Genomic DNA, 21,895 nt, shown 5'->3' with positions numbered 1-21,895 from the left:
AGAAGAAGAAGAAGAAGAAGAAGAAGAAGAAGAAGAAGAAGAAGAAGAAGAAGAAGAAGAAGAAGAAGAAGAAAAAGAAAAAGAAGAAAAAGAAGAAGAAGAAGACAACAAATCATGTACTTTGCACCAGATTTCACCAACAGCACCTATAGCTTTGGTCCCCACTGTTCATGTTTACACATTTGCCTGAAAGTGAACTTCCTTATTAACCTTTGGCTGAGAAACATGAATACCAGGTAGAAGTTGGTTTTCTAAAGAAGGCAACTATGGAAATGTTTTAATTGGCCAAAATGTAACAGACCAAAAGGATCTAATCTTTCCTTAGATTGTAGAAATAGTGACAAGGCAAATCTTAGTTTTCAATAGTTTCAGTACTTTCTATGTATTCAATGAATATCTCCTGAATAGAACAATTTGGCATTACTTATGATTTAAGTCACACAAATACTATGTGACAATCTGAAGTGCTATGAGGAGCATTATTATTGAATTAATGTTATTCAAGACAATTATTAAAAAGTGGATATTCACAGTATTAAGAGTCGTAAACATTAAGCAAATGTAAACCTAGCTCATCTGAGATGGACTTTGCAGAAGTTTATGGAAAACATATACTCAAAAAATGAAAATGAAGCTTAATTTATGTATAATATTATTTTAGATAATATTGATGAACCAGAAAATAAATCAATAATTGCAGAAAATAAAAAATAAAGATGAATTTATTTTGTTAAATATTGATTCTAGTTTTCATCTTGAAGTTTGGATACATTCGAAACTGATTTGTGTAAAATATGTCATAGATACTTATAGTATTAAAAAACAATTATCATTATTTTGAAATAATTTTAAAACCATTTCTTTTTTTAATTAGGTATTTATTTCATTTACATTTCCAATACTATCCCAAAAGTCCCCCACACGCTCCCCCACCCACTCCCCCACCCACCCACACCCACTTCTTGGCTCTGGCGTTCCCCTGTATTGAGGCATATAAAGTTTGCACAACCAATGGGCTTCTCTTTACACTGATGGCTGACTAGGCCATTTTCTGATACATATGCAGCTAGAGACATGAGCTCCAGGGGGTACTTGTTAGTTCATATTGTTATTCCACCTATAGCGCTGCAGATTCCTTTAGCTCCTTGGTTACATTCTCTAGCTCCTCCATTGGGGGCCCTGTAATCCATCCAATAGCTGACTGTGAGCATCCACTTCTGTGTTTGCTAGGCCCTGGCAGAGACTCACAAGAGACAGCTATATCAGGATACTTTCAGCAAAATCTTGCTAGTGTATACAATGGTGTCACCGTTTGGGATTATGGGATGGATCCCCAGATATGGCAGTTTCTAGATGGCCCATCCTCTTGTCTCAGCTCCAAACTTTGTCTCTGTAACTCCTTCCATGGGTGTTTTGTTCCCAATTCTAAGAAGGGGCAAAGTGTCCACACTTTGGTCTTCATTCTTCTTGAGTTTCCTGTGTTTTGCAAATTGTATCTTATATCTTGGGTATCCTAAGTTTCTGGACTAATATCCACTTATCAGTGAGGACATATTTTGTGAGTTCTTTTGTGATTGGGTTACCTCACTCAGGATGATGCCCTCCAGGTCCATCCATTTGCCTAGGAATTTCACAAATTCATTCTTTTTAATAACTGAACAGTACCCCATTGTGTAAATGTACCAAATTTTCTGTATCCATTCCTCTGTTGAGGGGCATTTGGGTTCTTATCAACTTCTGGCTATTATAAAAAAGGCTGCTATGAACATAGTGGAGCATGTGTCCTTCTTACTATTTGGAACATCTTCTGGATATATGCCCAGGAGAGGTATTAAGGGATCCTCTGGTTCATTTATGTATGTGTATGTATAATTTTAACTCAATGAAAATAAATTCAAGGAAATTTTATTTTCTAAATTGTGTTTATTGGTATACTCTAAATAATCAGTATCAAATTCTTCAAAGTTCCATATCATATGAAGATTTTCTTTAGAAATCATACTATATGGTTTTAGACCCATGTGCATAAGCAAGTGGAGAGTAAGCCCTGAACTGTCCTTAAAGATGAAGCCTGCATAGATAAGTACAGATTCAAACAAGGAATCATTCATTCCACACAGTTTGGGTTACTTTAGTAGAAAAGAAGCAAACAAAAGACTCACAAGAAGCATTTCCAGTCCCTTTTCTCACCCAGAAAGAGCTCCATAGTAAAATCATAAAACCTTACTCTTAGTCAGACTCTTTACTGTGTGGGGCCGTAGAGATGAGAGGAATTCCTTCAAACAATCCTTATGCAAAACTCAGAAAAGAATTATCTGTAAAACAAAATTGCCTAACAGTGATGTCACTGAGAATGCGTAAATATATATGGTGTCTCTTTGAATTCAATCCTGGAAGCTAAGTAATGCATAGGCTTAAAGCACTGTCTATATTTTGGGATATGGAAGATCCTTGGGTTTGGTAGTGGACACCTACTGACTATCCTGCTGGAAATCTCCTTATGATGTTTAAAGATCATCCCAGGAAATGATAAGCATAGTGCTATGTTATAGTTAAGATGAGCACACATTAAATATTTGAGATGCCTCATATGAAAGGCAGGTAGATAGTATGATCTGTTCAAAGAAAGATACAAATAAACCACAAATTTTCGCTGAATCAGAAGTAGATACAAAGTGTTTTACATAAAGAAAGACTGGAGTGGGAGGTATTGGAATACATGCACATCATTTTTGCATAGTTAATCTTATAGTATGTGTACTATATCATGATATACGACTTATCAGAATGTATTCAGTAGCAAAAAATAATGAACTGCAATAGGACTAACAGACTCTTTAAATTAGAAACTAATTTATGGTATTTTGTTGTTGCTTGCTGCTTTGATTTCTTTTCTTTTAAAGCAATGGATTTATTAAAGCAAGAAAAAGAAGTCATTTTCTATTCTACCTGGGCCAACTGCATTCTAGCACTCAAATAATGTAACTTCAAGCACCTAATGACTAGCACCATGAATGCTAGTCATTAGGACTGATATGTCTAGTTGGGCACCAATCAAATTTTCCATTTTGGGTGACATAAAGTTGTATGTCCAGCAATCAGGCTTTATCATCAGCTTGTAGAGAGAAACCAATAACCTTAAATTATCCATGAATTCTTTTTTGTTGAGAGAGTATTGGATCCATTTGTCCGCAGATTCAACAAGATAAAATTCATTGTTGATATTGGAGGTTTTACTTGGTGCTATAAGATGTATAGTTGGGGCATTGTATCTCCAGTAATTTAGTTTATTCACTTAAATTCCATAATTATCAATTATCCATCTATCTCTCTATCTATCTATCTACATCTAGGTATGTAGATAGATAGATAGTAGATAGATAGATAGATAGATAGATAGATAGATAGATAGATAGATAGACAAATATATAAATGAAGATTTTACATTAGTTGGTTTCTGTAAAGTATTTCAAAGGCTGTTAGCCATTTCTCATTATATTCCTTTCTTTATGCTGTCTTCCCAACTCATTGAACTTCTCTATTCTCATTTCCTCTTCACCTTTTTATAACATTATGTTCTTGTCTCAGAGTTTTACTGCAATGAACAGACACCATGACCAAGGCGAGTCTTATAAAAGACAACGTTTAATTGGGGCTGGCTTACTGGCTCAGAGGTTCAGTCAGGTATCATGAAGGTAGGAGCAGGGCAGCATCCAGACAGGCATGGTATAGGAGGAGGTGAGAATTCTCATCTTCATCTGAAGGTTTCTAGTAGAATACTGGCTTCCACACAGCTAGGAGGAGGGTCTTAAAGCCTATAACCATAGTGATGCACCTACTTGAACAGGGCCACATCTTCTAATAGCCTCACTCCATGGGCTGAGCATATACAAACCATCACAGTTCTATTTCTTACCCTTGGATGATACTCCACAATGGTTTGTCCCCTACTAGCTATCTAAATTCTGTAATTTTTTTCACATTCAAACATATATATCTAAAATGTAGAATCTAACATTCACACAAAGAGGAAACATGAAATATCTGTTGTTATCAGTGTCATAGTGACACAAGTGTTATGAAGTAAACATCAAAGTTTTATTATTAATTTTAAGGTTCACTTCATGAGAAGGAAGCCAGAGATTGCAATGCTAAATTGACCAATTCCTGATAATAGATAAGTTATGGATCCAAGTGAAAAACCTACTACTAATTTTCTGTTAAAGAAACATAGTAATAAAATGACGCATAATAACATATTTCTATACCTATAAGTTAATGTATCACTTAATCTTCATAAGAGCCTTTTCTTCTTATGGAATATTATAATAAACACAGAGATTCACGATTGGACACTGTGAAGAAAAACAGAGACTTTGATGTGCTTAGCCATAAATTGGATGTCTTTATCAAAATCTCCTCTAAAGACTCTTGGTTCTACATATTAAAAGAAGCAGAATAATAGAAGAGCAAAAAGTGGTGGATGATTCCAAGCACCATACAGACACAATAAGACTGATGAAGATGTGAACTCACAGAAGCTGTGACACCAGGCACGAGGCCTGCACAGATTCAAACCAGATAAAATCCTATCACTGAGAAGCAAAAGTAGGCACAAATTGCCACCCCCTAATATGTTATTTGTAATTGATATCTACTAGTGAAGGAAAAATCAGTTTTTCTCCAGTCGCATGTCACTGATTATATCAATCATACTCTAAGGTAACCAACCCCTTTCCAGAAACACTAAAGAAAACCAGAATTCTCTCTGTGTATATCTCTGTCTCCCTCTGTCTCTGTATCTCTCTTTGTCTCTCTCCCTGTCTGTCTCTGTCTCTCTGTCTGTTTCTCTGTCTCTGTCTCTCTCTGTCTCTCTCTCTTTCTCTCTCTCTGTCTCCTCTTACTGATTGTTTTGTTTTACTTGCTTAGAATTTCAATTTTTGAAAGTGATGTGGAGGCAAAAATTAACTTGGGTAGGTAAGGACGAAGAAATGTGGGAGGAATTCAAGGAAGGAGAAAATATGTCAAGATATTGTTGTATGGAAATAGTTTGATTAAAATATTAAGTTAAATAACATGAAATTTGCTCCTTGAATCATGCACTGCATTTCAGATTTTTTTCTCCTTGCTGATTCAATAGACTTTCTTTCATAGAAGTGGAAAATCAACAAAATTTGTTTGTAAGTATACTATATTATTCTTATTTTATGTTTTGTCCTGCCATGTACCCAGTCTGATTAGAGGACATTTTCACATAACTGGTAACAGATGCTGGCCTTTGTTACATACTCATAGTCAGCAACTTGATTACTAAGGCCATAAACATCAGCAATGTCCTGTGTTCAAATGATATACCTTGATTTTTGACCCCAAGTCAACTCTTCCTGTATTATCACCCAGAAGAAGGGATGTATGAACCTGCTGCCCCTAAATTCATCACCAAACAGTAAGTAGTTCTAGAATAACTAATATGGAAAATGATTGAAAATATTGATAATACTACATGCTAATATAGTCCTGAATTACTGATGAGTTGGTCTCTGTCCTGCCTTGTCAGAAAATGAACCTGTTTTTCTGTGTTCTCAAGCAAGACTGTTCCATATTTCTTTTAAAATTTTATACTCAGGTACTCAGCCATTATCACAACAAGGGTGCAAAACAAAGCTAAACATAATTACCAACTATCTGTGTATTTTAATGTCTTTGGGTATAAAAGAATCTACTAAATGTGAACTGTGAGAGTGAAAAAGAAGGCAGCCAACATGAAATTTAGGGAAACATATTTAAGACCAGTCAGTACTCCTTTATTGGCTTATCTCTGTCATTCTCTTTCTCTTTGTCTTTCTTAGTCTCTATCTCTCTTTCCATTTCTAATATGTTTTCCTTCTTCTGCCAGCCATCTCTGTGTGTTTGTGTTTTCTCTGTAGATACTTGCACTTCTCAGGGCTTTGTTTCTACTACAAACTGAGCTGTGAGTTACAGGGTAGAACATCACTACCTATGAGCAGCCCTCTTCACTGATCCGCTAACCATTATAATAGCATAATAGCACATTTGGTACATAGCACCAACAAGCAGCTACAGATTTTGTACTGGAGTCTCATCTAGACTTCTAGAGCAAAGATGCAAATAGTCTATCTTTGTACAGAAAATATAAGATTCTGCTTCCTGCAGAAGAAGCACTGAGGGTGGGCAGAGCTAGCCACTATCTCTAATTTTATTTTTGATGCCATTATGGAATGGAATATTTTCTTTCCTTCTATCAGAGGCCAGCAGCTTCTGTGGCTCACACTTCCCCATGAAATCACAGTGTTTTTCTGTTTATCTGTCAATTCAAGATTAAATCATCTCTTATGATGAAGGAAAGGGGGGTTGAAATATTCATTTACAGAACTTTTATTTTCTTCCATATGTTATTATTTAAAAACTGCAGTCCTTTCCCTGCTTAACCTCCCCCCTATTATCAGCTAAAAGAACTTCTCTATTTGTGTATATGCCTGATTTAATTTGCTTTGTTATGAGGTTAATATAATTCACCTGGCTCAAACCATTGTATATTAACCAGTGCTCCTGCCTTCCTTCTCTTCTGGAGTTGAAAACAATATGTTGTGATATGTCAGAGAAGGTCTGGATGGCTCAATATGACCATGACATAGGGAAAATGTGAAATAGGGAAAGTACAGCCTTATAGTTTTTTGAAGCAATTACATCATTACATTATGTAATGGAAGACTGGTCTTAGAAGTGTTTCACACTTTCAGCAGGACCTAGTATGTATCCAAACATGGTGAACTTCTCCATTTAGCTTAGCATGTTCTGTCTAGAGATCACATAATGCTGGGTGGAGACTCATTGATTTCCATTGTCTAACACAGAATTAGATAGGTGTATCTACTCCTGTGAACATAGTCATTGTGATTGGTCGGTTGGTTTGTTGCTTACTAGTATATCTTTAACTCTGAGAGTCTTACTGAGACTAACAGTGAGTCATCTGAATCACCGGGGGACTCTGCCTTTGAACTCAAAGCTTCCAAAATGTCCACAGGTTCGCTCTGCATCTGGGCAGTAAGAATGTGAGTGGGGAAAATAATGATACTGTCCTTTACAAAGTTAGCCTCTCACTGAAGGGAAGTGACATGCTGCATTGCATCCATCAGTGGGGAAGCACACCGATTGTAGCTTATTTACAAGCAATGTACCTCCGTAAGTCAGTGAGGGTGACTCACACTTTTAAGATGGGAGCATGGTATACCAGACTAAAAATGCTTCAGGGAAATTTTGATTAAATATGAGTCATTGCTCTGCAAAACTGAGGGCTGAGAGGCTAGAAAAGGAGCTTCTAAGGCAAGCAGAGATCAGCCAGCAGTGAGTGGACAGAGTCTCCATCACTTTAACTGTCTGGCACTTGAATTTGACTTGCTATGCCACCATGGCTCTGAGATAACTTGCCCTCTAAGATTCTTGGGAATAGTTAAGTGTTACAGATTGTGCCTTTTTAGAAAAAGGGAGAGAGAGAGAGAGAGAGAGAGAGAGAGAGAGAGAGAGAGAGAGAGAGAGAGAGAGAGAGAGAAGCTCTTAGATCAGCCACAACTAACACACTTAGCATGCTAGCTGACGTCTAAAGGATGGTTTCTTTTTTAAAATTAGAGGAAAGAAGTTATACTGGTGTTATGTGGCTATAGCTAAATAGTAATGTCACATAATTCTTCTTGGACTATCATCCAGTTACAATGATTCACAGGAGAAAATGATATGCAACTATACAAGACTTAAAACCATACTGAACACCCATTTTTGTTTTAGATGAGACAATATTAGGATGAGGAAGAAGATCTTAGCCTGCTTTCTCTTGCTCTTGGTGAACATTGGTTCTCTGTACATCAAGCAGACAGTAAGATACTTTAGCTCATTGTTTTGGAATGCTAAAAACTTGGAACTAAGGTTCAGAAGCCTTGGCCGTACTCTCCTGCCGACAGTATAGCATGGGTTACTTTCTTTCCCCTCAGGGCTTATTTTTGCTGTAGTTTACAAGTTGAAGGCTCATGAGCTAGGGCTATGTCTTAGTCAGTGTTCTCTTGCTGTGAGAGACATTATGACCAGGGAAACTGTTATAAAAAAGCATTTAATTGGGGCCTGCTTACAGTTTCAGAAGTTAAGTGCATTATTAAAATGGCAGGGAGCATGGTGACATGCAGGTAAGTGTGATTCTAGAAAAGTAACTGAGATTTCTATGTCTGGCTCCACAGGAAGCAGCAAAATAGAGACACTGGGATTGGCTTGGACATTGGAAACTTTAAATCTTACTGCTGGTGACACTTACCCCAATAAGGCTACAACTACTACTACAGGGTCTACTACTCCTTCTCAATCTGTTGCTCCCTGAAGACTAAACATTCAATTATGAGCCTATCGGGGATATTCTTATTGAAACCACCATAGGCTGTGTACTCAGTGGAGGCCAGATCTATATGTGCTACTGTCCAGTGGTGGATCTGATAAAAGATGGAGCTTGTGTGTGTGTGTGTGTGTATGTGTGTGTGTGTGTGTGTGTGTGTGTGTGTGTGTGTGGTACTGAGGTAGGAGGATTGATTTCTGTAAGTGTATAAGTATTTTTTTATTTTTATTTTTTATTTTTTCTAAACTGAGCTCACTCCAGTGTTGCCTTTCACATCTCTATACAAAACCTTTGTATATCTCTTGTACACCCTGGTAGTTAAACCATTTCAACATCATTCTCCACCTGAAGAATAGGCAAATCTCAGTGTCACACTTTTTTTTTCAGTTTTTTTATTTATTTTTTAGAGTTCATTATATATGTTTTTTTAAATTTACATTTCAAATGCTATCCCAAAAGTTACCTATACCTTCCCCCTGCCCTGCTGACCTACCCACTCACTCCCATTTCTTGGCCCTGGCCTTCCCCTGTACTGGGACCTATAAAGTTTGCAATACCAAGGGGCCTCTCTTCCCAATGATGGTTGACTAGGCCATCTTCTGCTACATATGCAACTAGAGACACGAGTTCTGAGGAAACTGGTTAGTTCATATAGTTGTTTCACCTACAGGGCTTCAGACCCCTTCAGCTCCTTGGGTACTTTTTCTAGCTCCTCCACTGGGGGTCCTGTGTTCCTATAGATGACTGTGAGCATCCACTTCTGTATTGCCAAGCACTGGCATAACCTCACAAGAGACAGATATATCAGAGTCCTTTCAGCAAAATCTTGCTGGCATATGCAGTAGTGTCTGGGTTTGGTGGCTAATTATGGGATGGATCCCCATGTGAGGTAGTCTCTGGATGGTCAATCCTTTTGTCTTAGCTCCAAACTTTGTCTCTGTAACTCCTTACATGGGTATTTTATTCCCTATTCTAAGGAGGAATGGAGTATCCACACTTTGGTCTTACTTCTTGATTTTCTTGTGTTTTGCAAATTGTATCTTGGGTATTCTAAGTTTCTGGGCTAATATCCAATTACCAGGGAGTGCATATCATGTGACTTCTTTTGTGATTGGGTTACCTCACTAAGGATGATATTCTCCAGATACACCCATTTGCCCAAGAATTTCATAAATTCGTTGTTTTTAATAGCTGAGTAGTACTCCATTGTGTAAATGTACCACATTTTCTGTATCCATTCCTCTGTTGAGGGACAACTGGGTTCTTTCCAGCTTCTGGCTATTATAAATAAGGCTGCTATGAACATAGTGGAGCATGTGTCCTTCTTACCAGTTGGAATATCTTCTTGGTATATGCCCAGGAGAGGTATTGCTGAATCTTCTGGTAGTACTATGTCTAATTTTCTGTGGAACCACCAGACTGATTTCCAGAGTGGTTGTACATGCTTGCAATCCCACCAGCAATGGAGGAATGCTCCTTTTTCTCCACATCCTCGCCAGCATCTGCTGTCCCCTGAATGTTTGATCTTAGCCATTCTAACTGGAGTGAGATGGAATCTCAAGGTTGTTTTGATTTGCATTTCCCTGGTGGTTTAGGATGTTGAACATTTTTTCAGGTTGCTTCTCAGCCCTTCGGTATTCCTCGGTTGAGAATTGTTTGTTTAGCTCTGTACCCCATTTTTAATGGGGTTATTTGAATTTCTAGAGTACATCTTCTTGAGCTTTTTGTATATATTGGATATTAATCCCCTATCAGATTTAGGATTGGTAAAAATCCTTTCCCAAACTATTGGTGGCCTTTTTGTCTTATTTTTGCCTTACAGAAGCTTTGCAATTTCATGAGGTCCAATTTGTCAATTATTGATCTTATAACATAAGCTATTGCTGTTCTGTTTAGGAATTTTTCCCCAGTGCCCATATCTTTGAGGCTTTTCCCTACTTTCTCCTCTATAAATTTCAGTGTCTCTGGTTTTATGTGGAGTTCTTTGATCCACTTAGACTTGAGCTTTGTACAAGGAGATAAGAATGGATCAATTTGCATTCTTCTACATGATAATCGCCAGTTATGCCAGCACCATTTGTTGAAAATGCTGTCTTTTTTCCACTGGATGGTTTTAGCTTCCACACTTTTTAATATCCAGGACAGTGAGATAGCTAAACCTCTTTACTTAATAAAACGTGAAGTCTCTGATGTAACACAAAAGAAAAATCAGAAACTAAACATATTTAAACAGACTATGTACACTGAGAGACATGCTTCTATGGTCACAGAGTTCCAAGGGCATCTACGTAGTCTGCTATTGGGATGGAAATGCACTCATGCCCTGTCTGTCCTGTAATCTGTCATGCAGAGGTTGGGAAATTAATTCAGCATTTTAAGGAGTTATGGCTTGTTTGGACTTACTTTCTTTCTCCCTTCCTCCTCCTTTCTCTCTCTCTCTCTCTCTCTCTCTCTCTCTCTCTCTCTCTCTCTCTCTCTCTCTCTTTCTTTCTTTCTTTTTCTTTCCTTCTTTCTCTTTCTCTCTCTTTTTCTCTTTCTCTCTTCTCTTTCTTTCTCTTTCTTTCTCTTTCTTTCTTTTTCTTTCTCTCTGTCTGTCTGTCTGTCTGTCTTTGCTTTGTTGCTAAATAGTTCAATGAATTGTTTGAGTTAATAGAAACAGAATAAGCACACCCAGGATTTCTGGAGAAAACATAAATATGCCTCTCACTTTCATCAAAACTGCCTTTTTCAGTGTTACCAACGATGCTTGCTACCCTCATCAGGAAGCTACCTGTTCTTTATTAGAGCTCCATTGGGAATATCTTTCTTGTTCGTGGATAATTATAATGAAACATTCCCCAAGGTTAGTAATTCTGAACACTCCAAGACCTTTGCCCATTTGGGGGGATTGTATTTATTGTTATCATTTTTAAAAAAACCCATTTCCGTAATTTTGTGTGTTCATATTTGTGCCTGAGTGTATGTCTGCATACTGTGTGCATGTAGGAGTCTGGGACGACCAGAAGAGAGGCCATACCCCTTAGAACTAGAAAACATATGGTTATAAGCTACCTTTTAGGTTCTTGAACCCCAGTCCTTTGTAAGAGTGCTAAGAACTCCTAACACTGAACATTTCTCTAGCCCCTAATTTGGTTTCCCTATTTTTCAAGTAGAAATTGAGAAAAACAGTCTAGGACAGGACACAACAGAGAGAGAACATTTCAATCAGTTACCAAATTCTGAATGTTGTTCCTCATGATACCTTGTAAAAAATGAGAAAGGCAGAGAGGAAGGAAGAAGGAGAAGAGAAAATGGAAGACAATAGGTCAGAGAAAATGCACCAAGAAATGGCACATCTTGTTAAAATGACCAAAGTTGATTAACTACAACAGTGATCAGTGGTAACTCCATTTGCAATACATCCTGGCTATTATCAAGAGCAGCTTGTTCATATGAATGGTAAACAAGACACTCTCAAACCACCCATGGCATCACTGAATATGCCCCCTTCAAGGCCTGTTCGTTGTATAGTACTTTGGGTATGTGAAAGAGTCGAGTTATGTGTGGCTTCATTTGTCATACAGCTCTAGTTGTTGAACTACAAACAGTTCTTGCATCACTGGCCTTTGGCTCCCTGCCATCTACACTTCTGTAATTGGAACTGAATCTTTCTACTAGGGTGAAACAACACATTCTAACATGTCGATTTAGGTCATAAATATCTATGCCAGGCAAAACTATAGTTGGGAAAGCTATCAAGTCATCCATAGCTGTATATTTTAGGAAATTAATTCAGTAAGTAAACCACTTAAACCTTGGGGGAATAGAAATAGTTGTCCAATGCCTTGACTAGAAACACAAACGAAGAAAAGTCCATTTGCTAGTTTGCCAGGGATCACAGACAAGGAAAGAGCTCATACACTATAATGACACTCAAAATTGATTTTTATAATTAGTAAAAAATGTGATATCAACTCACATTTCAGATTGTATTGTAGTTAAAATATATGCTGTTCTTTTTCATGATGTTTCTGTAATCCTCTACTCCATCAGTGGTGAAGCATAGTGGGGCAGCTCTTTCTGAAAAAAAAAATGAGTTAGAAGGAAGCAGAAGATTAGAGGTTTCTTTTCTTAATCACTATATTACTTCTCTGTAATAATGTTCCAAGTAAGCAAATAACTCTGAACTTCCTTAAACAAGCAACATCTACCTGACACAGATGTGGAGCTCAGGAAACAACATACTTTTATGCAGAAGAATTCATGGCGTAGAGGTCCTGTTCAATTCGAAAATCAAGGTACTCAGCAAGTTATTCTTAGGGAGAATGCACTTGGCCTGCTCTATGAGCATTCAAAGGCATGATAAAAGTTATATGGTAACGTGTTAGTGAAGGACATTAAGGCCATTTAGTAATTCCAAAATATTCTGTGGACACTCTATGGTGAAATAGAATTTTAACATAAAAAAAAGGAATTTGTTCTTTGAGGTGAAGGGTATGAAATGAAAGGTAAGGAGACATAGGATCCAAAACCCAGAGAGAGGGAGACAGATGGTGTTTGTAAGCAGCCAGTAGAAATTCAGTACAATGACTACAGATCAAGCACTGCGAAAGGCCTGGGTAATGGCAAAGCTTCTGGAAGGTCATGTTCCCAACATAGTGACTGAATGGAACTTACTGTATACTCCAAAATATACTTAAAGTGGCTGCTGTTCCTCACAAAACCACTTTAAATGGTCGTCTTGTACCTTTCCTATCAATACTCAGGATAGATTTGGATGGGGATGTAGTGGCTGCTAGGCAATGGGATACAAGAGACAGACAAAAGACAGAGAAGACAGAAGGATCCAAGGTCAGACATTAAAATTAAGACCAGGGTTCAAATGTGTACAGCCTTAGGATCCAGGACATCAAGGGCTAGGTCTCAAGCTGTTGCTTGAATTCCAGAGTGCTATTTTAATACGAATCCCAGTATTACACTGACACATTCTCCTTTAGTCTTTGAAATCTATGTCTTGAAGACTGATTTGGCCCAGACAAGAGTATTAAGGAGTCAGCTACAATGATGTTAGCAAAGGTGATATGAGCACACATGAGGAATGCCTTTTAATGAGCAAAATAGAACCCTGCATCTAAAGAGGATCTTCATCTATGCATTGTTTATAGCATTTTATTATGAGCCATGTTGCAAGGTTACAACTTAAAAAGTAACTGTTCATAGATTCATTTCACAATTACAACTGTAAAATGAAATAGAAAATTATATACTTACTTTATTTTAAATTATTTTTCAAAGAGAAAATTGCTAAAGACATAATAATACTACAGCTGGGGACCCAATGGAGGGCTGTAAGTGAGGGTGAATTATTTTTTGTTGTAGATGTGCTAGGCAGAGGTCCATGGACTCAAATAACTTTGGGTGCTGTTTCATACCTATCGTGTGAATTAGAGAGAAAGACAAGTCCCTTATCTAGCATAAAGTTCCTCCTTGGGAACACTGAAACTGAGTTCAGGATACATTCCTCTTTGAAGTAGAAAAGCATATCAGAATTATTCAAGTCTTTGAAATTACAAAGCAAAATACACTAAATATAAGAGATGTATTGCCATTTATTTGTTAGCACACATAATATCAAATATATAGAAATAAATGAGAGGAGAATGTGTTATGTCATATATATATATACATATATATATATATATATAATTTCTTACAAAGAAACAGAAAATATTCATTTATGAAGCAGTTTTATAGTCAGTAAAGATTAAGGAGTTTTGGAGACAAATCAGTACCACAATGTTATCTGTTAAGCAAGAGACCCAGGAAGGCTGGGGATATCCTGTAAAGGTTTGAAAACCAGTGGTATAGCTTCTGTCTTGGTTGTGGAGATCTGAGCCAGTATTGCCAAGAGTCACAGAAGAACAGTGCCTAGCTCACTCACTCAGAGCTTATTCAGGTCCTTTAAAAAATGGACTAAGGTTCTCAGAAAACTCTATAATGGCCGGCCACACTGAACAGAATCATTTGTTCCACTCAGCTACTAGCTAAAATGTGAATCTCTTCAAAATCTTCAGAGATACACAGCTTTCAGTCAGCCATTTGGATATCTTCTGGGCCAGGTAAGAAGGCAAGTAACCTTTAAATTCACTATAGTGAAAGAATATCTCTTTTACAACATCACCTCTTTCGATAAAGTCAAAAGCCTCCTTCATGGCACAAACTACTCCTTGACAATGAGCTTGTTTCTTTTTCAACAGCATAATGTTACAAGCACTTACTGCACCAGTGTGTTTATTGTTATCAATTACAAAGTTAATTTTATCTCTAGTTTCCAGCTAAACATTCCCTTCCACATCTTCAGAGGTGTAAGTCAGATAAAATACTTCTTGTCCATTCATTCCTTCTTCAGGATGTATTTCTGGTTTTATCTTCACCAATTTAATAGCAATAGATTTCTCAGTCCTCTAGTCAGATGATACTTCAAATTCAACATCATCTCCTACTTTTAAGTATTGGATGGTGACCTAGAAACCCTATAGCCTGGAGATGACGTCGAACTCATAATCAAGTACAGAAATGGTAAAGAAGTTGCAACAGATATCAGACTATTGCCTCAAGGAACAGTCATTTTTGAAGATATCAGCATTGAACATTTTGAAGGAGCTATAACCAAAGTTATCCCAAAAGTACCCAGTAAAAACCAGAATGACCTAGTGCCAGGATGAATCAAAGTTGACTTTGTGATTCCTAAAGAACTTCCCTTTGGAGACAAAGACACAAAATCCAAAGTGACCCTGCTGGAAGGTGACCATGTTAGGTTTAATATTTCAACAGACCGAGGTGACAAATTAGATTGAGCAATCAACATAAAGTTTCTATCAAATACATTTCAGTTCACTAATGAAGCCAGTGAGATGGGTGTGATTGCTGCCATGAGAGATGGTTTTAGTTTCATTAAGTGTGTGGATCGTGATGCTGGTATGTCCTTCCACTTCAGTGACATTCTAGATGGGAACCAGCTCCACACTGCAGATGAATTAGAGTTCACTGTGGTTCCTGATATGCTCTCTGCCCAAAGAAATCATGCTATTAGAATTAAAAAACTTCCCAAGGGCACGGTTCTAGCCCCTTCCCATTCAGATTGTCGTTTTCTGGGCACCGTAAAAAAAGAAGCCACTTTTTCCAATCCTAAAACTACAAGCCCAAATAAAGACAAAGACAAGGAGGCAGAAGATGGCATTATAGCTTATGACAACTGTGGGGTGAAACTGACGATTGCTTTTCAAGCCAAGGATGTAGAAGGATCTACTTCTCCTCAAATAGGAAGATAAGGTTGAATTTAGGATTAGTGACAAACAGAGGCCTGAACAGCAGATTGCAACTTGCGAGAACTTTTAGGTCATAATTCTAACTCCAAAAGGCTCTTGGGTTATGTGGCAACTCTGAAAGTTAATTTTGGATTTATTGAAACAGCTAATCATGATAAGGAAATATTTTTCCACTATAGTGAGTTCTCTGGTGATGTTGATAGTCTGGAACTGGGACACATGGTTGAATATAGCTTTTCTAAAGCCAAAGGCAATAAAGTCTGTGCTGAGAAAGTAAACAAAACTCACTGAATGAATGGCATTACTAAGGAAGCTAATCCCACCATCTACTCTGGTAAAGTCATTCGCCCTCTGAGAGGTGTTGATTCAACACAGATTGAGTACCAAGGAATGATTGAGATTGTGGAGGAGGGGGATATGAAAGGTGAAGTGTATCCTTTTGGCATAGTTGGGATGCCCAACAAAGAGGATTGCCTACAGAAAGGGGAGAGTGTCAAGTTCCAGTTGTGTGTACTTGGCCCAAATGCACAAGCTATGGCCTACAACATCACACCCCTTCGTAGGGCTACTGTGGAGTGTGTGAAAGATCAGTTTGGATTTATTAACTATGAAATAGGAGATAGCAAGAAGCTCTTTTTCCATGTGAAAGGAGTTCAGGATGGCATTGAGCTACAGGCAGGAGATGAGGTGGAATTCTTAGTGATCCTTAATCGGCACACTGGGAAGTGCAATGCCTGTAATGTTTGGCGAGTCTGTGAAGGCCCCAAGGCTGTTGCAGCTCCTCGACCTGACCGGTTGGTCAATCCTTTAAAGAGCATCACCCTGGATGATGCCAGTGCTCCACTTCTAATGGTTCTTTGTCAGCCAAGGGGACCAGATAACTCAATGGGATTTGGTGCAGAAAGAAAGATCCATCAAGCTGGTGTCATTGACTAACCACATCCACAAAGCACATCATTAATCCACTATAGTCAAGTTGGGGGGATTCTGATGAAGGGTTCTGAATAACTTCCCCTTCATTCCTCACAAAATCTGGAATACTTATTCTATTGAGCTATTACACCAGTTTTAACACCATCCTCATGTTATGTTTAAAGAAAAATAAATAAATAAATTTAAGAAACCATTTTAAAATTAAAAAAAAAGAAGAAGAAGAAAGAAAAAGGCAGGTAAGATTAACCAGGAGTGGCCCTGTCTCCTTTTATCTTGACACCCAAGCAATATGCCTAAGCGCTGCCTAATTTCCATATGGAAACATTTCTTCATGAACTTGACAAACAAAGAACAACTTCCCTGTTCCAACTAAGTTTTACTCATCCCACCCTCAGGAGAGGAGAGAAAGTCTGTGTCTGTCATATTTTACTCCTATCTGCTCTATCCTCTACAGTGATGTTAAATTAAAGGTGTATATTATAGAAGTTTGCATATATATGCTATACTGGCAAAGAATAACAAGGGACTGATGCCTACATACACCAGTATCCCTCAATAACCAGAGTTCACTGGTTCTAAAAACCTCTGTAGACACCAGAATCTGTGACTCTCTTGTGCAAAAAGAGATTAGATTTGCATATCAAATATTCATATCCTCCACTGTAGTTTAAATAATCTCTTACAGCATCCAGTGCAAAGTAAACACTGCTTAGTAGTAGCTATACTATTTTGTTAAGAAATAGGTATCAGAACATAAGAAGTCTGTTCATGTTCAATAAAGGTACATTTTTTTTTTTCGAGACAGGGTTTCTCTGTGTAGCCCTGGCTGTCCTGGAACTCACTTTGTAGACCAGGCTGGCATTGAACTCAGAAATCCGCCTGCCTCTGCCTCCTGAGTGCTGGGATTAAAGGCGTGCGCCACCAAGCCCAACTACATTTTTTTTTTTAATTTCAAATAACTTCCTCTCATGATTGATTGAGTACATTGATACTGAAGCCACAGGTGTGTGTGTGTGTGTGTGTGTGTGTGTGAACAGTCAAAAAGACAGTGATGACAGCCTACTGCATTAGTAATTTCTAACAAGTTCATTGATAGAATTAAACACGTTATAAGGAAATGTGTTCTGCTCTACAGGATATCATGCTGGTGAGCATGAATGAGCTTAATTACTGCCTCTGTTGTTTCTTTCTTGAAGATGAAGATCAAATAAACATTAATATTAAGGAAGAAATATCCAAACACTGAAAGAATTCTTCTCTTAAGGGCAGTCACAATAATTCATATTGAAAATATATTTTCAGGATATGAGTTGACACAATTAGCAACCACTAATAGGTAACTGGCTTGAAGCTTACCAACAATTAGGTGAATAATAACATTTTATTAGGTAATTATTGAGGTAAATAGGCAACATAATGTTATCTGTAGTTAGGGGGATCAGAAACCTAAAATATTTCTGTCAATGCCTGAGGTCCAGTAGCATAAATTCTAGCCCAGGTGTGTAGCTTTTTTTTTTTTAAATTCAACTGAAATAAAAATAATTTTTAAAAATTTAAATTTGTTTTTAAAATTAGGTTTCCTTATTTATTGGATGTTTTTATTTACATTGCAGAGGATCAAAATTAATTTTCCTAGCTAATTTGTGATATTTATCTGACTACTCTGTCAAAAGAATTATGTAAAATCAAAAGTTGAAGTAATGTTTTTGGTTCCCATTTATGCTGTTGGTTTCAGTATTTCTAGTGTGGGACAAATCATGCCTACTTGACCCCCTTGTTCTAATGTTTCTATTTTAGAACCTTTAACTTGATTGTGGAGATGTGAAATATGATGGAAATTTTGGGATGTGAGATCTACAGTTAGTTAACTGAGTCATGAACCTATAAGCTTCCCACCACTTCTGGAACACCAATTAGCTTCCACAAAAGCACTTCTGTTATATTGAGAGATCCTTATCACAGGTTCTTTGACAAGTATCATGCATATGATCTTCTGAAGATAGCTCTGCCAAAGGGATAGCATTTGCCATGGTCCCACGAGAAGCCAGACAAATAGAGGTACTTCAAGGACCTATTTAGTTTTTGGTTACAAAATTTGCCCCTTGCTCCAGAAAATATATGGTACTGGATTGTGAACCAAAGGTGTCCCTTCATTCTTGATAGCTTCAAAATCCATAAGCAAAGACTACCAGACACTCAAATTACAAGATACATGTTACTCACCTTCCACAGTTCCAAAATCAGATTCATGAGAATTCCTATTCAATACACAGTGGTAAACAAAGAAAGCAGAAATTCTTTGTGGAACAATCCCCTTTCTGATTTTACCTTTTTTTCTTAGCACTTTTATCTGAAACTTCAGGCCTGAGCAAATATCTCTTAGCAGAAAGTACAAAGTCACAGAGAACAAAGAGTTGCAGCTAGCCCATGCAGATGCAAATTTTCATTTGAAATATCTGTCTATGTCGTCTTGTATAGCTGACATTTATTTTTATTGCTTCTTAATATTTCATCACATAAATATATCACTCTTGTTCACCCATTTGGTTTTACATAGATATTGCATCTGTTTCCAATGAAAAAACTCTAAGAATTAAAGATGCTTGAAGAATTGTTCTAAAAAACAGCTGGCCCTATGTTGTGAGGCAGGACTCACCTACTGGGTCAAAAGTTGGTCAGGTCTTCATCCACTATGGAAACCACTGTGGAGATTTATCAAAAAAAACTAAACATTGAACTTCCATATAACTCACTTATACAACTCATAAGTTTATGTTCAAAAAGCTGTAAGACAACACACAGTTTCCATATTTAAATATTCTGTATATTTCTACACTATTTGCAATAACCAGAAAATGAAACACACTATGATATCCATCAGCAGAAGTATTTATAAAAAAGGGGGAAAACACACACGCACGCACGCACGCATACACTGAGAGAGTTGTCTTCTGCTATAAAGTTGAATAGAATTATGTCACCTGAAGAAATATGGATGGACCTAGCATCATAATGCAAGGTGAAATTAGATAAAGTCAAAGAAATATACCACATCATCTTTTATATGCAGGTTTTTAAATATAGATACTGGGATCACTATTTAAAACATTTAATATTTAATAATGAAGATCAGATCCTCAGAATCCATGTAAAAGAGAGGTAGTTTGGGGGGTATTCCTGTAATTTCAGTGTTATCAGGAGAGAGGCAGTGATGTCTTGATCGAGGTGGCTCTAAAGACAAGCCATTTCTTCAAACTCTGAGTGTAAGACTTCTTTAATGAACATGAAGAATTCTGACAAAGGAAGGCATTGAATATCAATCTCATGTTCTCCACTAGTTAGCATTTACACAGACCCAATGTACTCATAAAAATGTAAACATGTTTTCAATGTATGCATACCAAACACACATTCACATATATAGATGTAAATATAAATATATAATATTTAAGTATATAAACAAATATATGTGTACATGTGTCTGTATACATCGAGATACAAGAAGGTGAATCATAAAAGGAAAATCTTATGGTCTTCAAAGAAGTAGGTAAAAGAGTAAGTATGTACATGTGACATAAAAGCAGAAGAGTGGATTCTTTCTGAGATAAGAAAAAGACCCAACCACAGGCAAGTAAGAGGTATAGAAAATGGAGGGATAGCGTGGGTGTAAAGAAAATATGGTAATATATAGATATTAAAATACCATAAGGAAACCCAGTACATTCTATGCAAATATAGTCAATGAAAAATGAAGATATGCACATCAGTTTTACTAGAATATGTCAGACTACTATCTTAAGTGGCTATCAACCTACTATGCTTTTCACAGGAGAAAGAACCCAACCACAGCATACCTGACCAAAGTGTTACATATTAGAATAATATCTGTAGACAGTGTATGGACACGGCCCCTGACTTAGTGCTATTTTGTATATGAATCAAATAGAAAAATATCCATATCATAAGCATTTTATTTTCTCTTACGGGAAACAGAAAATGAAATTTTCATTCAGTTTCATTGTTTTAAAGGGTGATTTTTATTTAATTAATTCATTTATTTTTCTTCTCATAAAGTTTTGTTTATTTTATTACATTTTATATAAATAATTGGAACCATTGACACTTCACAACATTTTTCTTGTTTTAATACATTATATTAGAAATCTGACACAATTTTTAATAATGATGGTACGTAGGGAAAATCTCCTGAGTACTATGTAGAAGCATCATCTCTCAAAAAAAAGCTAGTGGCTAATAAGCTAAGTCAGGAGCAGAACACAGTACTTTGGGTTGGAAAAGAGTCAGGTAGAAGGAAAGTGTTCTTGCTTGTTTGTTTGTTTGTTTGTAACCAGGATGTGGAGGAGATGGACATAAGAAGCTGACAAGAGGAAATCAGCCATGTTGCTGAATTCATGTACTTAACTTACAAAATTAAGAATTAGTTGGAGAACCAGTGCAACATGACCTAGGCATTTATTAATAATATTAATCCTCTGAATTGTTATTTGCCGTGAAAAAAAAAAACCCTAAGACGTTTTAAATTATGCCCAATGCATGGGCTCTAAGAATCCAGGTTTAGAACCAGAAAAGCCACTGGGAAGGATGGATTAGCACGCTACTTTGTGGTGGCAGGCAGGGTGATCTGTGAGCAGAGCAGCTGAAACCTGGATGGGTTTATTAGGGAGCCAACAGTGGATGGAAATGAAGGCCTCTTACATACCCATCCTAAACACACACTCATACATGCATTGTGGCCAGTGACTAGCCATTGAGGAGAGCAGAGGCCTATGAGCGGTATATAGATCAGGAGTCCTCAGGGCACAGCCCCACAGTGAGCACTTCTATTGCAGTGCATGCTTGTCCAGGAAGCCACTGCACTGCTTGGCAGGAAGTAAAGCTAACACTGTGGCCTTGGGAATAGGAGCAGCCCAGTCAGAGCTGACTGAATCCCCAGAAACCCAGCATGACAGAGCAAGTGGGCTTGGTATTTGCAGCTAGCAGTGAAGGCCTGAAACCATACTGAAGTGCAGCTAGTTAGAAAGGTTAGACCAGGGATAGAGTATTAGCCTGCCAGACTAAGCTAAGGGGGCAAAACCAGCCAACAACACCAGCTTTCTACCTAAACCAGAGAAAGATCACCAGAGACAACAGACAGAAGAAATCAAATCCCAAAACATCTTTGAAATTTTGGTAAATGCAAAAGAGAGAGAGAGAGAGAGAGAGAGAGAGAGAGAGAGAGAGAGAGAGAGAGAGAGAGAGA

At 37.3% G+C, this 21,895-nt stretch overlaps 1 pseudogene across 1 annotated transcript in view; it reads left to right on the top strand.

The window, feature by feature from the left end:
- LOC110285134 overlaps positions 1–16,829 on the top strand; it is a 25,047-nt pseudogene extending 8,218 nt beyond the window's left edge. Inside the window, exons 2-3 of the transcript XR_002377022.1 lie at positions 7,046–7,203; positions 14,885–16,829. The product of XR_002377022.1 is annotated as a cold shock domain-containing protein E1 pseudogene (transcript). The remainder of the gene's footprint in view (positions 1–7,045; positions 7,204–14,884) is intronic.
- The last annotated feature ends 5,066 nt before the right edge of the window (positions 16,830–21,895 follow it).

This window comes from Mus caroli, chromosome 18 (assembly GCF_900094665.2).
Source record: "Mus caroli chromosome 18, CAROLI_EIJ_v1.1, whole genome shotgun sequence".
Classification (NCBI taxonomy): Eukaryota; Metazoa; Chordata; class Mammalia; order Rodentia; family Muridae; genus Mus; species Mus caroli.
The sequence above is the reverse complement of the archived record's forward strand: the minus strand, read 5'-3'. Positions and strand labels throughout refer to the sequence as shown.